At 35.8% G+C, this 20,132-nt stretch overlaps 1 protein-coding gene across 1 annotated transcript in view; it reads right to left on the bottom strand.

Annotated features, from left to right (window-relative positions):
• PRKN (parkin RBR E3 ubiquitin protein ligase) overlaps positions 1–20,132 on the bottom strand; it is a gene marked incomplete at its 5' end in the record, with an annotated part of 803,812 nt that overhangs the window by 716,690 nt on the left and 66,990 nt on the right.

Genomic DNA, 20,132 nt, shown 5'->3' with positions numbered 1-20,132 from the left:
TGTGAATAATGGAGGAATTTGTTGCACTCCTTAATGTAAATCATCCTCCTTAAAAGTCTTCCAGAGGCACTGTGAATCAGGCACAAAGGTGTCCAGGAATTTTTATTTAGGTGAGTGACTTCTCAGCACTCATTGTACATTGCTCTACTTTAAATCACTATTCCAATATTATGTTATTATGTCTTTATTAAATATTCATGTCTAAATTTGATTTTAATTTCATCTCCATTGCTCACTGTCACTCACCAAAATCTTCATCAAGCAACTGGCAAAGATTCAGATGGATCAACAATGCATCATTGTTGATGTCCATGAAAATATATTAAGTAACTAGTATTTTTCATCAGACTTCCAAGCTAATGTCCTTGCAAGGCATGTTTTTTTATCTGACTTCCAGTCGTTATTATTCTTAATTCCTCACTTATGTTTTCATTCCACCATACTGCCTCTTTTTTTTTTCCTTCTTCTAAACATTACTAAAATGCAGACACAAACTTAATCAGGTGACAACCCCAAAAAAACTCAGATTTTTTTGATCTGAATTAGCAAGCTGAGAGTATTACACTCAGAAACGGTTCCCTTCATAGAAAGGAATAATTGAATAATGAAATCATTCCCATCACAGAAACAAAGAAAAGTTTCTAAAATTCTGAAAAAGTACAAGTAATTTCCTCTGTAAAATCCCTAAAGTTCAAGTGTTAGCAGAAGGCCTAGCAGAATTGATATTCATGCTTTGAAGCACTAATATAATTTGTATCGATTCAGCCAATAAAAAACATTAATGGAATCGAAGGTGCACATGACTAATTAAATCAATAGAAACAGCAATATTAATCCAGACCTGCATCAGTATCTAAAAGCCAATATCATCATCCAAGACTAGAAAGAAGTTAAGCGGCTAATAAAATAGGTTTTTGCCAGCACTACTCCTAGATGATTTGAACTACAGTTATCTTTACTTTCCTTTTGTGTGCTTTTTCACTATTATAGTCAAGTGAACTGAAAATCAAAAGCACAATAGCTTCCCATCAATTAATATTTGTAACAATAAAATTGTTTTCAGTATACTTCACCTTGAAAGTAACTATTGAAGTGAGATTATTTTATTTACGTCAATGTACATTTTGATTTAGTGATGTGTGCACAGAGGTTTATGTGGGATTAGTAAAATTTGGCACTTATGAACTACTTCAATCACCAATGAAGGTCAGCACTTTCCAACAGGGATCAAAAGTATGAATTAATAAACAGTAAATTTACTCATATACTCACAGAAAACATCTGTTTGCTTCAGATACCACTATTAACCAGCAGTTTATTATCCAATTTCACACATAAGGTATGTAGATGAGGAATAGTTCTCCTTTACAGCCAAATGCAACGACCCTACATTTGCAGGTATATCTTCTATATCAAGCAGATCTCTGTTAGTCTTTGAGATTAAGCAGCAGCAAATTTATTTGGATATTTTTAAAATCAAATATTCCCAAAGTGGAAAGAGCAAACATGCTGCCACTGGAAGTTATGAAAATTAGGTCCTGATGACAATGAAACACAGAAGAATTCATAGTGACTTGTAAGAATATCATTTCCAGGATTACTGTCCTGGCCAAATTCCAAAGACGTAATTGTTTTCTTGCTACTTGAAAATTGCTCGGCAGTTTGTCTTGGATTACTTATTCTTCATATACTGCACAATTCAGAAGTTTTCTATATTCCAGTTGCACTTCCAAAAAGACAGATTTCACTTGTCAGTAGTGTTCTGACAAATTTTACCCTTTCTTTTCTAATTTTTGCAAAGTATTCTGGAAATATTAATTAAAAGACTGAGTAGAAATACTTTTTTAGGCTACAAACAATGCATATCATTACCTAGCTTTTATCCACCATACTTAGCTTTATTTCCACTTCTTCAACTAATACAAACTCTGTGGTCTCTACAAAATTGAAATAAATCACTGAGACCCATATCAGAAAAACTCGTGTACTTTTGTCCTGTCTCTCTGCCATAGTGGATCCTCATTAAAGATAGGAAAGGTAGTGAGATCATGGCCATTACTTTGTCTGTGGCAAAATTCCCATTCATTTCACAGAGGCCAGGTTTTTGCCTAAGGGTAGATGTTCTACTGGACTGGAGAAAAGCTGGATCATGTGGAAATAATTATCTTAGAAAGTGGAATGATATGTGATCAGAATATCTGAAAAGCTCCTGAAGACCTGAGATAAGAAAATATCATAGCAACAACCTCAAACCCAGTTTGGAATCTGCTTGAAGGCAAGCAGGAGAGCCTTAAATATGAACGACAATACATCCAATACAATACCAGCTACCTCTGTTGGCAGAATGCTGAAGGAGTATCTCAGATGTGAAATCAAATTCATTTTGGGGATGGACAAACTCAGATGTTTGCATGAAATCTAATATATCATCACTGTGCATTTTTAAAGTGCTTTAAATGACGCAAGAAAGGAGATGTCATAATATATAACAGATATACATGTTGTAATGAAATACCTGTCTTGACCAGATACATTATAATGGTATTTGCTGAGTCTGAAAGAAATTAAACTGTTTGTATGCAGAGACATAATATTTCAAAATCTTGTCAAACTTTAGATGAGGGGAGTGAAACTATAATTACAAATCAGATGTCCCTGAATTCTCATGTCATCGAAGTAGTTCATGATGTGACATAAAGTTCAAACAGGATCTGAAGGCTGCGGTATGGACACACTCTGTACCACAGGGAAACATTTGCTCAGCTTGTCGGAAGTGTAATTCCCTTGAGTCTCACTCAAAAACGCCTCAGTGTTTCAACCAACTATGATGATGTGACGACATAATGCAGATGGTAAGGGTTTATATAGAATGGAGTCTCCTAACTCCATTTAGCTTGGCCTATGTATCGTTTTTTGACAGGACAGTAAAATCTTTTCTCCCTTTCCTCTATCACATTTTACTTGGAAAGCTAAAACTATTCGTTTCCGATTCCCAGAAATTCTTAACACTCCGTTAAACACATTCCAACTCCAAACGCTAACATGTATTCTCTCAGGTACCTCTTATAATTCTTATTTGCTGTGGAGCATTTATAGAATAAAAGCCTTCCAAGTTGAACAGCTGAGTCTATATCCATAGCTTTTTCTTCCCCTCCCGTTGCCCTATATGACCAAGCTAGCATGAAGTACAGAATATCGATTAGAAGTGTACTATGGATTCCTTACGCCGCAAGTTAAATTACTGTATACTGTATATTTTTAATTTCCCACATATAACAATAAACATGATTGATTCTTCAATTTCAGAGCATCGTTTGGGCAATTAAGAAAATAAATACCCTTTCCGTGTACAGCTCACTTTTTTTCTAAGTAAACGTCTGAAGCGTATTAGCTCATGTGTGACAGACAAATAACTACCCCTCTCCCTGTAGGCCTCATTCCGTTTTCTCTTTCTTTTCTTTTTATTTATTTAGAACCTGCCATTCATTTTCACACCTGACAGTAAAAACCTCAGGACGTGGTTGTTGCGAGGAGGATTATCTTTCAGATCAATGCTGAAATTGATTCCAAACCACACTATTTATCAGCCTGCAGCTAAAGCACTAGGAGTCGGGAAATATTTCCTCTTCTTCAAATCCATTCTTATTCTGCTGTTGGAAAATCACAATACTACGGTCTCCATTAATACCCACTTTTTCTATTCCTTGCGCATGTGGAATATCAATGTCAAACAGACAATGCAGTTAGTTGCATTATCAGATTCGCTTTAAAAAGAAACAGTAAGAAAACAACAGCGTAATTAATTTTTGCACTACTGCTGAATAGTTGCTGATGCTAACTAGGAATATATACTTATTATGACGTCTGATGTTTCTAAATCTCTTCTGCAGTTCACATAAAATATATTGTATATTTCTATTAGTATCATATAATGATACAAGAAATACACATTAAATGTCTCTTTTCAAAGCCACGCTTACATGTGTTTTTCATTTCTTGTAAATTGAAAGGAAAAAAAAAAAGAAAAAGACCCGTTGCATTGCTATGACTATGTACGCAAACTACAGAAAATTAAAACAAAGAGATTCACCAAACTACCTAGGTATAACAGTCATTCAGATACGCAAGGTCAAATCCGTTAAACCCTATCCTGCTTCTGTGATTAACAAACTTCATGATGAATAATTAGGGACAATCTGATGAATGGTGAAAGTTAATGGGAGTCTTTCCATTTATTTTAGGAACTATATTAAGCCTTTATTTGTTTGAGACTATAGTGACACTGTTAGCTCATTATTACATGACTTAAATTGTAGTTTAATACCAGCTGAAATCACAGGACAAAGCCTGTGGTGAAGTTTAATCTAACGTAGTACATACACTACAAATAAATAAAAATTATGGTGTAATTTACAATATGTAAAGACACACAAAGTGTACGAAAATTTAATGTCAAATAACGTTGTCAATATATGGTGAATATAAAGATGATAATAAGTAGGCAGATTAAGCAACATTGCTTTCATTTATATGATAAAACCTGCACTTTTTTACTAATATTCTAGAGTTTCATCAGCTCTGCCAAGCCCTTGATGGCAGAATGGGGATGTTTTGAATTCCACTAGAGCTGCAAACTGAAAATCGTAAAAATAAGATTTAATTAATAAAAGTTTAATAATAAATAAATCAGGCTATGTTAAAAGTGGATACTAAATTCATACATTTCTAATTCAGACAGACAATTAAATATCCATTGCCAAGGCCTAGGAAGTCTTTATAGGAGGCTAGTGTATAATTCTCTCTGAGAGCAACGATCTGTCTCAACAGTTTGTTGAAATAATGAAAGCCAAACAATAGCTAATTTTGACCAGTCAAGATATAATATTTAAAATTTTTGTGGCAAATTTAATCTTTGAATTTGTTTTAATATATCTCCTAATTAACCTTTAAGTTATATGTCAGTTATTTGCACCAATTACCAGATCATTATATATGTGTTTTGATAACAAAAGATATGCACAAACCATCCTTAGAAAGGGTAACTGGTATAATTAATCCCCTACCTTCCTGCTTGAACTTTAATACTTGTTGGAAGATGTAACTTTGAAGATGTACCCCTAATGGAGCACCTTGACCACTGGAGTTGTCCTCTGAGGCTAGAGGTAAACTTTGCGGCTTATATTACTGCTGCGCACTCTTCATAATTTTATAGAAAGCAATGCACCACCCCCACAAAAAAAGACAACTTTACCCAAATCAATTACTGACACTCCCAGAGGAAATTTAATGACTTGCAGGGACACAAATATACTATGTGCATGTACTTTTTACAATCGTCTATCAAGATTTATATTGAGCTTGGGAAAACAGCAAACACTACATAATAAAAATTTTTGAACTCTTTAGCAATCAAATCACTTCATGGGTACACTAAGGGAATATGAAACCTTGTACTACTAGCCAACCCAGTAAATTTTTCAGCATGATCACATTTTTCTTTATCTTACCATTATTTTTCTTTACCTTTTTAGTTGAAATTACTCCAAACTTCCAAACAAAACACGAAGAAAAGTATATCCGGCAAAACAAGCCCTTCACCTTTAGGCTTTCCACTTGGCCTTCAATTTCAGTTTCTCATATCTACTATTAATCTCAAAACAGAAGGAAAAAGGAAGCCATACTGTTCATAAAATTCTATTCTTCCAGAAACACATGCAGCATATGCAGCCTGGAGCACTGCGTGAGGTCTGCAAGGGGTGCCGCTCACCATCGCGTGCTCCACACTGATCACCTGAAGACTAGGTGGGGGTCGGTCGCTTCTCCCAAGTAATAGGCAATAGGACAAGAGGAAACGGCCTCAAGTTGTGCCACGGGAGGTTTAGATTGGATATTATAAAAAATTTCTTCACCAAAAGGGTTATCAAACATTGGAACAGGCTGCCAGGGAAGTGGTTGAACCTCCTCCATCCCTGGAGGTATTTAAAAGACGTGTAGATGTGGCACTTAGGGGCGTGGTTGAGCAGTAGACTTCAGTGTTAGGTTTGTGGTTGCACTCGATGATCTTAAAGGTCTCTTCCAACCAAAATGATTCTATGATTTACGCATATTTAGAACAGCAAAGCGTTCAGCAAGATGGAAGATTGCAATTTTTTATGATCTGGGTTGAATGCACAAGGACTTATTTTTAAGTATGATCAATCCAAACCAAAATTCCTAATAACACTCTGTGTTACTCATGAATTATTTTGACTTTTTCTTAGAGAAATGAAAAGAACGATGTTTTCAGAGTTCACAGAAATTCATTTATATCAATGAAAAGAAAATTATATTTAAAGGGGGTTTGTTTCTAGTAGAAGTGAAAGATTATAGACCAATCTACTAATAGGAAATAAAACAAACTAAAATAAGTCTTATCACACTTATACACAAAATGATGGGAAATTCATATTGAGCATTATAGCATTTCATTTCTAAGATAACAATCTGAAAGCAGCTCACAACACTTCATCAAACCACTCAAAATATTTGTTTATGTTAAAAATAATAAATCGGTGTTGTGTACAACAGGGTTTGCTTTGGAAAATGCATTTTAAGTATCTTGACTGTGTCTTGAGCATATCAGTAAAGAGTTATCACTGAAACACCCTGACTAGTGGGAAAATGTTGGATGAAATGGCATTTTTATTATTATATAGTAGATTCTTAGTAACAAAACCTCCCAGGAAATGATTCTACTGATTTACACAGCTATGACTAGTGTCCTAGCCTTTTACTTTGGGCATAATAGGCTACTGTTGGTTACTTTTTATCACATTAACCAATTATTTCCCACTGTAATCCTTGACTCATTGGTCTGTCTACTTATTTCTAACACAGATATAAAGAAACATTACCCAGATAAATGTGATCTTACAGCTACATATCACATTTAATAAAATCCCATTAGCCAAGGAAAATGTGTCAGTCAAGAAATTATCAGAGACCCACAATGTCTGTAACTTTATAGCTCAATTTGAGTTAGGGTCAAATCCTTTGCTCAGGTTTTCAGGGGATAGCTGAGGGCTGAAAGTGACTCCTTTTACTTAAATTGGAGCAAAAATTTGTCTTCAGTGTTCACAGATATTTGCTCTATCTGTGTACAGGCAGATATATTTTCAAATTATGATGCAACATGATCAAGCTCCTGGACTTGATTTAGGGTATCTGGATTCTACCCTTCACTTTGCCACAGCCCTGCTTTGTCATCTCTGAGCAATGTTTCACCTCTTTCCCATTTATTTTGTCTCATTTCTTTATTTATACTGCAAATCCTGTTCCCACTAGATGTGCTGACATAGAACATCATCATATCTGACTCTAAGGCACCTGATCCCACATGGAATTTATAATCTAGTGTAGGCATGGAAATTACCTAAATAAGGAGAGCTTAGGGCCTGAAAACAGGATTCACAACCAGGATGCAAAGCAGAAATCCACCTGAGCTCGACACTAAGAGCAAGTTGTCCTCGTGTAATGCAATGCCATGTAGACACAGGAGCTACCAATGAATAAAAGGTTTCCAGCCTTGAAACCAAAAGAAACCTTTCACCAGAACTGAATAGATCCACAAACTGCAGGGTTAATTGGCCTAAGCATTGAGCTGAGCTACTGAAGATATGTAATTTCCAGAATATGAGCTAAAATGCCTGTACTGTTCAGTGGTGGAATATCTTTACATGGTGCTGCACTGCATGACATAGGCAGGTCTAGCAACAAGAGAAGAGGGTGTTCTTCAGAGTCTAGGTTTCTACAACAGACCTGCAGGTAAATGATTAAAAGAGATTTGGTTTATTACCCTCTTTTTATTTCAGGAACTGAAAAAATATCCCTCTAGGTGTGGACAACCAGCTTAGTCTTCTTTGCAGCTGAATATGGAAAACTTACACAGTTAGTATCTTGGAACACTCATCAAAGATCTACAATAGTATGATTAGGTCTCCATCCACCTGAGTTAATTTAATTTTCTATTTCCCATATCCCACAGTTCCTTAATCACTTCATGCTTGGTGCCTTAATCACCAGTCAAAAAGCTCATGCCATTCTTAGTCCGTTTACTTCAGGTATATCTTTGTGAATGAAGAGATCAAAGTCTACAGAGATAAGGAAATAGGCATTATAATTTAGTAACTGAATGAATGAGAACACTCACCTGAGAACACAGGTGAATGGAGGCTAGCATTACTGTACAGCTTGGCTTTTTACATTTAGCAGTCTTTACACAAAATACATAAATAACACTGAGAACAGGGAACAGAAGTCAGCATTATCACTTCATGAAGAATACTAAAGCTAGGTCTCTCGCAAAGCCAAACCTGATTACACTGCTTCCAGCCCCACAAATCTGCTATTTCTTGTTGCACCGTGTCCCTTCTTCAAGAGAAGGGATGGAAGACAAGTTTCTGCCATGACAGTCTTATGTCTACTCCAGTGGCCAAGAAGTGGCCAGTCCTCTAAGAGGTTAGAGTTAACACTACTACAGACTGAAGCACGTCAACAACCATGGTTATCGATTAAATGGTGTAATCTCCATGTTCCGACATAAATGGTGGACAGAACAATTACTGTGATGGATGTGCTGAAATCTGCTCTGTTACTACATGCATTAGGCACGGTCCAAGGACTTCTGCTGCTCTGGAGTAGAATGTCTGGTTTATGAACTCCAAACAGGTTTAGGTATGTGGTAGGGGCATATAGATAGTATCCTTCTGCATACCTAGATGTTGAGTACTTTGAGTAGGTTCAGTTGCGGATGGATAAGCATGTAAACAATTTAACTGACAGAAAACAAGATACTAATCCACATTTGATGGATCGCATACTTAGATTTGAGATATGAGTTTCTCCTTTATTCCAGGACAGGATCTAATACTGGGTCCTGGGTACTCATGGGTGGTATCATTTGAATTTTTTATGACAGTGATTAGAGACATAGAGATCTTGACAGCACAGTGCTATGAACAGCAGGTGATGCTCAGCCCTGCTCCTCTCTCACTTTCCTGTGGTAACTCTTCACAGCAAAGATTCCTCTTCTGCCCGTGTTTAGGGCCACTGATTCTGTTCCAGTTCTCTGGAAACAGAAACCTTTCCTTGAATACTGCCCTCTCTCTTATACTGCTGTAGTCCTGAAATGTCTTTATTTTTTTAAAGAACGCGAAAAGACAGTGTCCTTTTTAATTCAGAAAAAAAACTTAACCTGTAAACATATTTGTGTTTAACCAATGAATGTACAGTCTATCCTCACTTTGATGAAAAAGTCTTGCCTTTTGACACATCATTTCATGCTGCCTTTTCTTTTCTCTTTCTTCCTCAGTCACTTCTTTTGTATTTTTTGATCCACTGGTCTTATTTCATGCCATTACTTTTCTTTAGAACATTTCTTGGGTCGTAAATAACTGCCATCTTTTCATATACTTCTTCTGGAAATATTTCCATACCTGTCTTCTGAGATCTGTCATATTACTTTTTTAAAATGGTTATCCATACATCTACAAGGACTAAACCTTCATTCAGTGTATGATAGGCAACTCAATTGTAAGAGTTAATCTTCGAACAAATGCTGAAGAAGTTGTATTAAGCTTGTTTATTTCTCAAATCGAGTGTATCAGGTACAGTGCTGATCACACAGAAAATTCTCAGAGTATAATTCACCACATTGAAACATCTTCCTTTGTGCAGGTGCTTCTCTTTTCAATAACTGAAACATAGTTAAGAGATCCATTTCACCACTGCATTACTACAGTTGTCTATCTGTGCCTTTCAGTTGCCTTCAGTGGAGTTACACTACAGTAAAACCGAAGCAACGCAGTGCTTAATCAACCCTAATATATGCCCCTGATAGCTTTTTGTTTTATTCCAGCCCATTAACAGGCTATCTGGTATGGCAGTGCAAGAAGACCATTATGCCTTAATGAGGTGATTAAAAACAAAAAATGTGCAGTTGTTGCAAAATATTAGAATGGACTCAAGGAAACACCAGCAATATTTAATGTACTATTCCAATACTTCATTTGTTGCTAAATATAAAGTCATCAAACTTCAATTCTCTCATTATATCTAAGATAGATAGATAGATATTCCTCATGTTAAAGCACTCACTGATACTTTAAAATGTTGGACTAATTTTAGAATTATTTACAGATGTTTTTCTGATATTATTTTTATGGTGTATTGCTACATATTATTTTACTAATCTGTGCTTCCCAATGTCTAGCATTTAAATGAAGCATTATAAATAAGGTTATACTCAAATTTGAGCTTTGTACAATTTTTTACCCCATAACAGATATGCTAGAGGTTTCAAAAAATGTTTCAAAACCAGTGCTTATACTGACACAACTGAAAATATTAAGCTTGAAGGACTGCGTATCCAAAGTTACTCAGGTACCTAACTGATGCCTAATGGTACTTCCCAAACTACTTGTGTCCTTACTCTCTAAAATTTGACAGAATCGGATTAATTCTGCTTCATTCAATTTTGCCAACCCAAAGACTTCTGTAGTGTTAATTTCCATGTACCTAAAGTCTTCCTAAAGAAAACAAATGACAACACACAAGACCTAAAATAAATCAATTATTTTACACATGGAAAAAATGTAACAAATTTAATACAAACTCCAAAGGCAATTGAGGTAAGTTAAAAAAAGCAAATATGGGAAAATATACACTATTAAAACCCTCATCTATTAATCACTTATCTACAAAAGGCAAAGTTGTATTTGAACTAATGCTATCTAAATATACAGCAGAACTGACAAAATTACTGGATTTGAGCAAATTTAGGAATGACTACAAACTCCATTTGCCCTTTAACTAAGTACTTTACGAATTATCTACCAGTCTTGTATATGTCTCAGACTAAATATTTTAGTATCTATTGTCCATATCCCTAACCATGCTGCTTTATATTTTAGTTATTTCAAAAAAAACCAGCAATAATCTCAGTGGCATGAGTCTCTAATTGTTACTAAGTTATTTAGAATCACTGTTTACACAAAGGAGTATTGAGACACTATGACGTCTTTAGTGTCTCTTCAAATCTGTAGTAGAAAATGTAATAGTGAAAAAGAAGGCTCTAGTTAGAGGATCTGTACTAAAGCAGAGAAAGAAATATGTATGTGAGCAATATAACCTGAAAGTAGAAAATTAAACACTGCATTAAACTGTGTGTTATTTACAGTTGCCTAAACAGAGTGAAACTATCTCAGACACAGAAAGAACTCTGCAACCAATCTCAAGAACTGGGTTTACCGCATGCACATGCTCAGCACTGCTCCACATCATATGTGGGGAGACCAGACTTTCTACACCCTCTATACAAAGCTGTTCTGCCCATGAACAAATGGAATCCACACGTTCATTTGAACTTAGGATGGCTGTGAGAAAAAAAACAACATAACATTGCTGAACTTATGGAAGCACCTCATATTGTCTTTTCTAAATAGAGCACAGACCGGCAGGTACTCAAAACCAGATGACATGATTACATTTTTCAGATTACAATTTCCATTTTTTTTCCTTACATTTTGAGAGCCATATTACTCAATGATAATGAAACCGCATGCAAGGTTTTAAGAAAATTTGAGTGACTAAAATAGAGAAGCTTCAAAAACTTGTAGAGGCTGACTAAAGACTAACTAATTAAAATTAGTTAACCCATCTGCATCTAAGGAAAGAGCCTGTTTTGTGACTGATTTTATATATTATATTCCTTAGCCAGAACTTTCTAGATATAAAAAGCTTTTAGCTTGTTTATAAGCTATGAAGGTGTGCCACTAAGGCAGGCAAAAGAATCCACAAACTGTCTAATCCATGCAGGACTGTAGTTATAAAACAAGCAAAAAATATACTACAAAGAAAATCCACAAAAGTTTGGTTGCAAAAGCTCAGTTTCCAGAATTAAAAACTGGTTTGCTTTATGTCAGCTGGATGTCACAGAGACTGACAATATATGTATAAGGTACTTTTTTCCTTGGCAATTTCCAACAAAGAAAAAGGTTTAATTTCTGTTCAGAATGACCCTCAGAAATTTGTATTTCATTTTTCATTTGATCTACATCGTCTACCTTTCCACTGCAACTTCTTGAAATTTGAATGGACTTCTGGTTCCTCACATAAAACACCTTTAAGTTACAATAGTGCATTTGCTTGCCAATAATGAAAAAATTGTAGTCTCCTTAGGTTTTTCCATATTAAATAATTTCTACTGTTGTAATTCTTTGGCCATCTTGTCTGAAGTCAGCAACATCAGCAAAAACGTAGCATTAGATGATGCTTCCACAAAAATACAGCTGTACTGCTGCAGATTCAGAAGCAGTTCTTAGATTATTGGTTTATTTATTCCGTAAGTAAGCGTCTGAAAAATATTGTAGTGCTTTATAAAGTTGTACTTTACATGCAGGAGTATATAATAAAGAAAGTGGCAGAAAGAAACATATAGAAGTGTCGTGGTTTGGACAAGAATGTACTTGACTATTTGTAAAGTAACTGACATCATTCTGTATATTGAAAACTGTGTTTGTACATACAGATGCATATATAACTCTATATGCACATATGCATCATTGATCATTCTGCTGACATTCAGATGTAGACCGTCCTTATAAAATACTGTAAAGAAATATTCTATGACCCATTTTCTCAACATCTTTGGATAGAGCCCATCTGGTCCCCTAGACTTGTATGTGCCAATTTCTCACAAGTAATCCTTGACTTGATCCATGTCCACTGCTGGTAGGTCTCCTCAAATTGAGTCACTAAGCACGTAAGCCTGGGAGACCTTGGAGAAGATTAGGGCAAAGAATGCATTGAGTACCTTGGCCTTATCTCTGCATTTTTTCAGGACCATTTTTTCACCTGAAGGATGCTATCCTTAAAGACCTGACAGTTTCCTGACTTCATTTACCCTTCAGAGCTGCTTCCCATGGGAACCCAACTACGGTTTCCTGAATAAAGTGAAGTCTCTTGCTTGTACACCAGGATCTGCACTCTGCTGCTCTACTTCTTCACTCCCCTCAGGATCTTGAACTTTATTTCATGGTCATTATATCCAAGGTTGTCACCGATTACCACATTTTACCACATCCATTTCTTTCCTTGTTCATGAATAGCAGGATTCAGCCATGCATCACTCCTGCTTGACCCATCCAGTACCATACCAAGAAATTATCTCCAAAATCTACTAGAAGCCTTCATGGCCAGAATGTTCAAAATCTATCAGGAAGAGGAGAGGCAGGGAGGAAACAAAAAGGACTGACAAATGGACTGATAGTGATCTTGAGCAAGCATCGCTTACCTAGTAAATTGGCTTAATTAGCCATATAGAGAAATTTTACCTAGTGTTTCCAATGGAAGAGTAAAGCATACCAACCTCTTTTAGCCCTGCCAAGCACCCTGTAGACAGAGAATGTATTGTATACTTATACACAGTTGCAACATTAAGTGGCAACTTAGCAGCACTAAACCACAAATGAAAGGGATACTATATTATTTATATTATAAAATATAAAGTGGGTCTTTCAAAACGGAGTTCAACAGGCAAGCTATCAAACTGACACTTTTTACGGCCACATACAGGCCATAAACCAATGTTTTAGTGTACTAATTCACAATTCACGATACTCTTTCAGAAGTTACCTTAGAAACTATTCTACAGATATACTGGGTATCCATATCCTCTAAATTAAAAGGCGAAAATAAAAAGAAAAGGCTAATTATCCAGGATCTAGTGGCCCAGTCAAAACTTTCCCCTCCTGCTCCCAGTATCATACACTAAGGACTGACTGCCCTCTCTCCTTTACCCTTGCAGCATTTGCATTTGAACAGTCTTGTGTTCACATACTGAAAACTCTGTCTATGTGATGATAATTAAAAGATGCTACACAAAAATGAAATATATTTAAAATAAGATACGAGAAATCAAAATTTATTTGTCCTATGTTATATAAATGTTCCCCTAGAGTTAGGAATCTAAACAAAACGAAGTCATTCTTGGGGGGAGGATTCTTATCGTGGATTTATATATCCCTTCGTTTTATTACAAACGTGCTGACATATATTTTTGGCATCACAAATGCAAGGCTGTTTGTCTAACAATTTTTAAAACTTATATATTCCCAAAATCTTGACAGATGTATTTTATTGCTCTTTACATTCTTCTCCTCTCAAAGAAAAATTAATTATTTGTCTGTCAGTAAGATATGTATCTTCTTTTTTATGGTCTGTGACTACTATATTCTAAAATGTAAAGAACTATAGAATGATGAATGTCCAATATTCACTTGAAGCAACAGTATAGTAATTTCTCCATAACTCTTGAACGTGGCCCAAATTAACTTGGTAGAAATCTCAGTGGAATAAAGACAGACTGATATTAGGAAATGGTTAAGATTACTTGGTCTAGACTGTAATATACCACAAGACTGGAAGACCTAGAAAATGTGTGTATTTATTTTTCATCAAGTAAGTTCAACAGCATGCAGACCAGGCCAGCTAGCGTGAGCAATTTTGGATCTGGACAGCAATACAAAAAGTAGTTCTTCAGGAAAAACTGTGCTTGCAGCTGTACTGTATATTCCCTGAGATTCTTACTGGAGCATCCCACTGATCTCAGCTAAAGACTTCCAGCAGAAGATGGAGCATCGTCGGTCTGAAAAGTCCCAGCTCACTCCATTTTATAAATAAAACCATGAACTCCAGTCAGAAAGCTAAATCACCAAATACTAAGAACATAAGGTAGCTATAGTGTCTGTTACATTATTACATTGTCTATTGAGTATAGCTCAGGGCAAGTGCTTAGTACAAGTTTAAAGACATGCAGGTCTGCATTTAAATGCAAAGACTGCAATATCCTGATTTAATACCTCTTCCTTACTGATACTATTTGGCTACTGTTTTAACCAGCTGTTAAACCAGCTGTATGACAGCTCAAGTTCTAGTCGGGGGAGAAAAAGAGCAGTTGAAAGTTAGTAGGTGCAAGATCGTATTTGTGCTTTTGAAAAGCTCCCTTGGTGTTAGAGATACATCCTTAGACTTGAGTTGCCCACTGCTGGTTTGCCTATTTGAAATTTGAGAATGAGTCACCTGAAGAGTCATGTTTTCATCCATGCCTCAGTGATGCCCTGACACTGAAAAATGTATGCAACTGAATCTGCATCCCACAAGACAGAAAAAAAATACCATTATTTCTATTCTATGTTCCCCGTGACTTAAGAAAACATATATAGACTTGGGAATTAGTCAAAATTCGTAACACTTCTTCACTGTTGTCAAATGGCACAGTTCTGAAGCCAACAAACTGCCTGATTTACACCAGCTGAGAACAAGCTGCTTCTGGTAAAGGTCTCTCTTTCATCAGTAAAGGGTTATCAATTTTCTCAGCTCTTTATATCTAATATAAGCATAATCAAACATCCTATATGCCTAATGCTTATGTGAAAAAAAAAAAAAAAAATAGTCCCTTGGTTTCCTTGTTTATGTAGAGGTTTATTTTTTTCCAGAAAACACTGCTGATGTCTTAACAGCTACAATTATGTCTGCTGGTATTAGTAACAGAGACATCACAGTAACAGAACTTACAAAACATGCACTCTAAAACTTTTTGACCACAGATAAGAATTTTCTGTGAGCTTGTAAACTTAATGAAGGTTAAGGCAGGCTTAAAAGAAATATAGCACATGAAAATGAAATAAGGGCTGTTTTATTATTATTTGAAAAGGCTACGGTAATTTATTAACCACAGTGCATTCATCAGAACTAGAATTTGACAGAGCCATAGATGTTTTCCTCCCTAACAGATCAAATTAATCATAAAGCACATACTATTTTCTGCCCAGCTCCCTTCTGTTAATCTACTTATTTGTCTTAAATCCTAAATACCAATGATAATTCTAAGTATGTAAGACCCATAAAAATTATTTACATGACCTGGTATCCTTGCTTACTTAATTTTTCTATTTTGCTAAATGCAGAAAATACTTATAAAAATAAAAAAGTTCCAAGGCAATGACAATTTTAGATAAATTACTGAAAACGAGCAATTTAATACTTAACTACATTGTAGAAATAAATGGAAGAAGACTCAAGAGCAAAGAAGGGTTGCTGAATTTCTTCTAACTGATTCAGGACACAAAAATTGGTAAACTAGGCAGTATGACTGCCATTATCTTTAAATATGCAAACTTACTTGCAGAGTAAGTGTGGATAAAAGAAATAATGTAATGCGGTGGCCTTTCTAAATTCACATTTCAGGCTATTAACTTTAAAATGGCTTCACTGAAATCTAAAGAGTCCAAGTTTCCTGTAGGTTTCATGGGCAGCATAAGTTGAAACACAGGAAAATAAAGTCCCCTTTTTTCCCCTCTTATGCAAGATTAGGTTTTAGTGGGGTCTATGACCTTATCTTATTCACCTTAAAGTAGCATGAAGGCTATCACTGACGTACGACAAGGAAAGGAAGAAAGGCACAGGTGAACAGAGTACCCAACCATCATTTTCATTGGCATCATGGTCTTAGATCAACTTAGATCAAATATGGCTTTTAGTATAAGAGGTTTGGCTCCAAAGTAGAGAGAAAAGCTCAACAGACCCAAGATATACCTGCTTTTGGACTATGTTAGCCATTTTAAATTTGTATGCAGTTCAATTGCATCAATTTATTTCATTTTCTATCTGTTTATTGTTCCTGTTCATTTGTTTGCACTCAATAAATGTTTAGTTAAATCCTCGTTGTGCTGTGTAGCATGACAAAATCTGAATGATCTTCACTTACCAGCCTCTCTTCTCAGTCACAACACAGAGCAAAATAAGAACACTTAAAATTTGCTTTCATTAAAGTACAGCTCTTGTTATTTTTTACTTGACCTATAGCCAAACCATAGCTTGGTCTTACTCGCAGAATAAGAGACCCCTTGAACGCAAAGTAACAATTAGGCACACTGGTTTATCTATGAAATAAACAGGTACTCTGTTCTATCACCTGGATGGAGGCAAAATCTTCTGGAAACATGACCAGAAATACCACCATGAACAGAAATACAGAATATGGATTCTATTCGTAGGAAAAAGGATGGAAGTCTTCCAAACAATTTACAAAGATACTAATAGCAAACTTTTCTCCTTTTAAGAAAAGGGGAAGCAACACAGTGGTGAGATTCAGCCTTTATTCTACACCCAACCTAGCTAGCATCCTCATAAAAAAAAAAATAATCAGATTTTTAAAAATTTCATCTTGGGTGGGACGAAAATTCATGGTTTTATTTTTAAATAAAAAAAAAACCTCAAACAAAATATTTTTGCTTGCACTCCCTTTGAAGCTACATGCTATATTAACGCACAAACAATTCTGCTGAAGAATTCACGTTATCGTAAATTCACAGAAATGCTGACATGAGCCACTCAAAATGTAAAAGAATGTGTCTTCAAATATCTAGTAAGAAATGAATGCTAGCATTCATCATTAAAAAAGTCATTCCTTTACTGGAAGTAGTCTTCTGTCAAGTGAAGAAGCTTGAAAATTACTGTAACAGTAAAGTGGTGGATGTGAAAAATTAGTTGACCACAATGAAATGTGATGAATATTATTTAATATTAGAAATCTCCAGTTTATATAAGAAACTGCTTTCAGCATATAGTCACTAAGAATATTAAAAAGCATATTTCAAAAAAACATTCTTGACTGAAATATTTCATGTTTGGTTTTATGATTCTTTAATGTCAAGCAACCTTTCAAACTGCAAATAGCATTGTAGTGATGATTATATCTGCCTAGCATTAAGCCTTTGAGAAAGATATGTTGGGAAAAACAGGTAAATTTTGAATTCCAAATAACAACTTGACAAAACAGCCAAAGACAATTAGCACTGCATGCTAGTATATTTATAAACTGAGTAGAGTTATGCTGTATTTTATTTTCATTGTTGCTTTTCTATATACTCTCTTTGTTGCCTCAAGTCATTCAGACATATTTTCCCTTTTTATGGGGCAGAACATAGTTGCTGTGAAAGTAGTAATATATTGCTCCCTGAACTGCATGGTACTCAAAATACCTTTGTGGCTGTGGTCTACTAAATGAAAAGTAAACATTATTGACAGATAAAATAATTTTCTATTTGTTTTTTATTCTTATAGTTGGATATGAAAGATACCGAATTAAAAAAATCTGGAGACTCAACTCTTCCACATCTGTGAATGGATTCCAAATTGGCAGTACAGACCTTTTTATACTAGTCTACCAGATACAATTCTGAAGGACAGCTTAATCGGCGTGACAGTAGTTCATAGTCCACCCTTATTTGTATCGCTTTGCTTTCTGTTCAGACTGTGTCATGGTTTAACCCCAGCTAGCAATTAGGACCATGCAGCCACTTGCAGCCCTGCCAGTCAGATGGGGAGAAGAATTGGGAAAAATAAGGAAAACTCATGGGTTGAGATAAAGACAGTTTAATAGGTAAAGCAAAAGCCACACACACAAGCAAAGCAAAACAAGGAATCCATTCACTACTTCCCATGGGCAGGCAGGTGTCCAGCCATCACCATGAATGCAGGGCTCCATCACATGTAATGGTTTCTTGGGAAGACGAATGCCACTACTCCTAATATCCCCCCCCCCCCCCCGCCCCTTCCTTCTTCTTCCCCCACTTTTATATACTGAGCACAGTGTCATATGGTATGGAATATTCTTTTGGTCAGTAGGAGTCAGCCATCCCAGCTGTGTCTCCTCCCAACTTTTTGTGCACTCCCAGACTACTTGCTGATGGGGCAGAATGAGGAGCAGAAAAGGCCTTGACTGCTTAGCAACAACTAAAAACATTAGCTTTTTATCAACATTCTTCTCATCCTAAATCCAAAACGTAGCACTACACCAGCTGCACCAGTAAAAGAGTTAACTCTATCCCAGCTGAAACCATGACAGACCACCACCAAGGCAGTGTGATCAGGCAGTGTTATCTGTAAAGAATGTTAATTTTTTTCTTAAATCAGAAACCCTAATAGAGTCTGCCATACTGAGACACAATAAATGCTAAGTGCTTTAGACCATCATCTGAGACCATTGACTCAGAAATGACAGGAAAGAACTATTCTTGCTTTCATCAATCCACTCCAAGAGCTGTAATCATCTATTTCCTGTGCAACTCTATTTTAGTTCTTCAGTCACAAAACACATCATCTAAAACCAGTGTAAATCAACGTAACTTCAATTAAGCCAGTCAAGCAACAGTGATATAACCCAACTTAGAACCTGCCTTAGTGGTGAACACCTGCCAGGACATCTCAGCATTATTTACAAGCATGAGTATGTTTTATAAGGTCATCACATAAGAAAGGCAAGATCTCCATGGTTGAAGAATCTTCCATCCAATCAATAAAGCATAACTCTCAAATCAAATTTCCTCACACTATTATGTTCATTAGTATAACTGCTTCTGTCCTAAGCCAGCAATGTGAAGGAGAAGAAGCCACAAAGCATGTTGTAATTGGAAGCCAACAGAGAGTGGGCCAGAGTCCTTAGAGTATGAAGGACATAGAGCCTGGGCTGAAGGTCTACAAAAGCCAGATACATCTGAAAGCACAGAGAGGACAGAGGTAGAGCAGGAAAAATTTAGGGCAGTAAATGAAGCACAAGACAGGAGCATGGCACTTAGACATAGTCTGCTTACCTCATGGACTTACACATATTCATGAGATTTTTTTTAAAGAGCTAGTCAAAGTCAACTCATAATTGCAGCACCTACTGATCCCTGTTGACTCTTAACATAAAGGATGTGAAAAAAAGTCTAAAAAACATCTGAACTCATCTGTTGTAGCACTAAACCGAGAGGCAGAACTTATCACTTTCGGCTCAGGGCTATACTAACATTATGATGTGATTTTTGGTCTAGAGCTTATTCACCTCCCAAAACTGGAGCTAGTCTGAAGCAAGTTCCTATCTGTCTTCAACAGTCTGTATAAATTCTTCTAAATCTTTCTCAAAAAACAGCTGCTACTTCATGAAAAGGTGATTTTGTCTCAATTTGGATTCTTTTAATATTCTATTGGCCTTGCCAATAGGATGACAGCTATGTTTTTTCACCTTTATTCCTTTAATAAAGGAAGCTATT

The sequence above is a fragment of the Vanellus vanellus genome (assembly GCF_965231255.1).
Source record: "Vanellus vanellus genome assembly, chromosome: 3".
In the NCBI taxonomy this organism is placed as follows: Eukaryota; Metazoa; Chordata; class Aves; order Charadriiformes; family Charadriidae; genus Vanellus; species Vanellus vanellus.
Note: the sequence above shows the minus strand (reverse complement) of the source record. Positions and strands in the feature narration are given on the sequence as shown.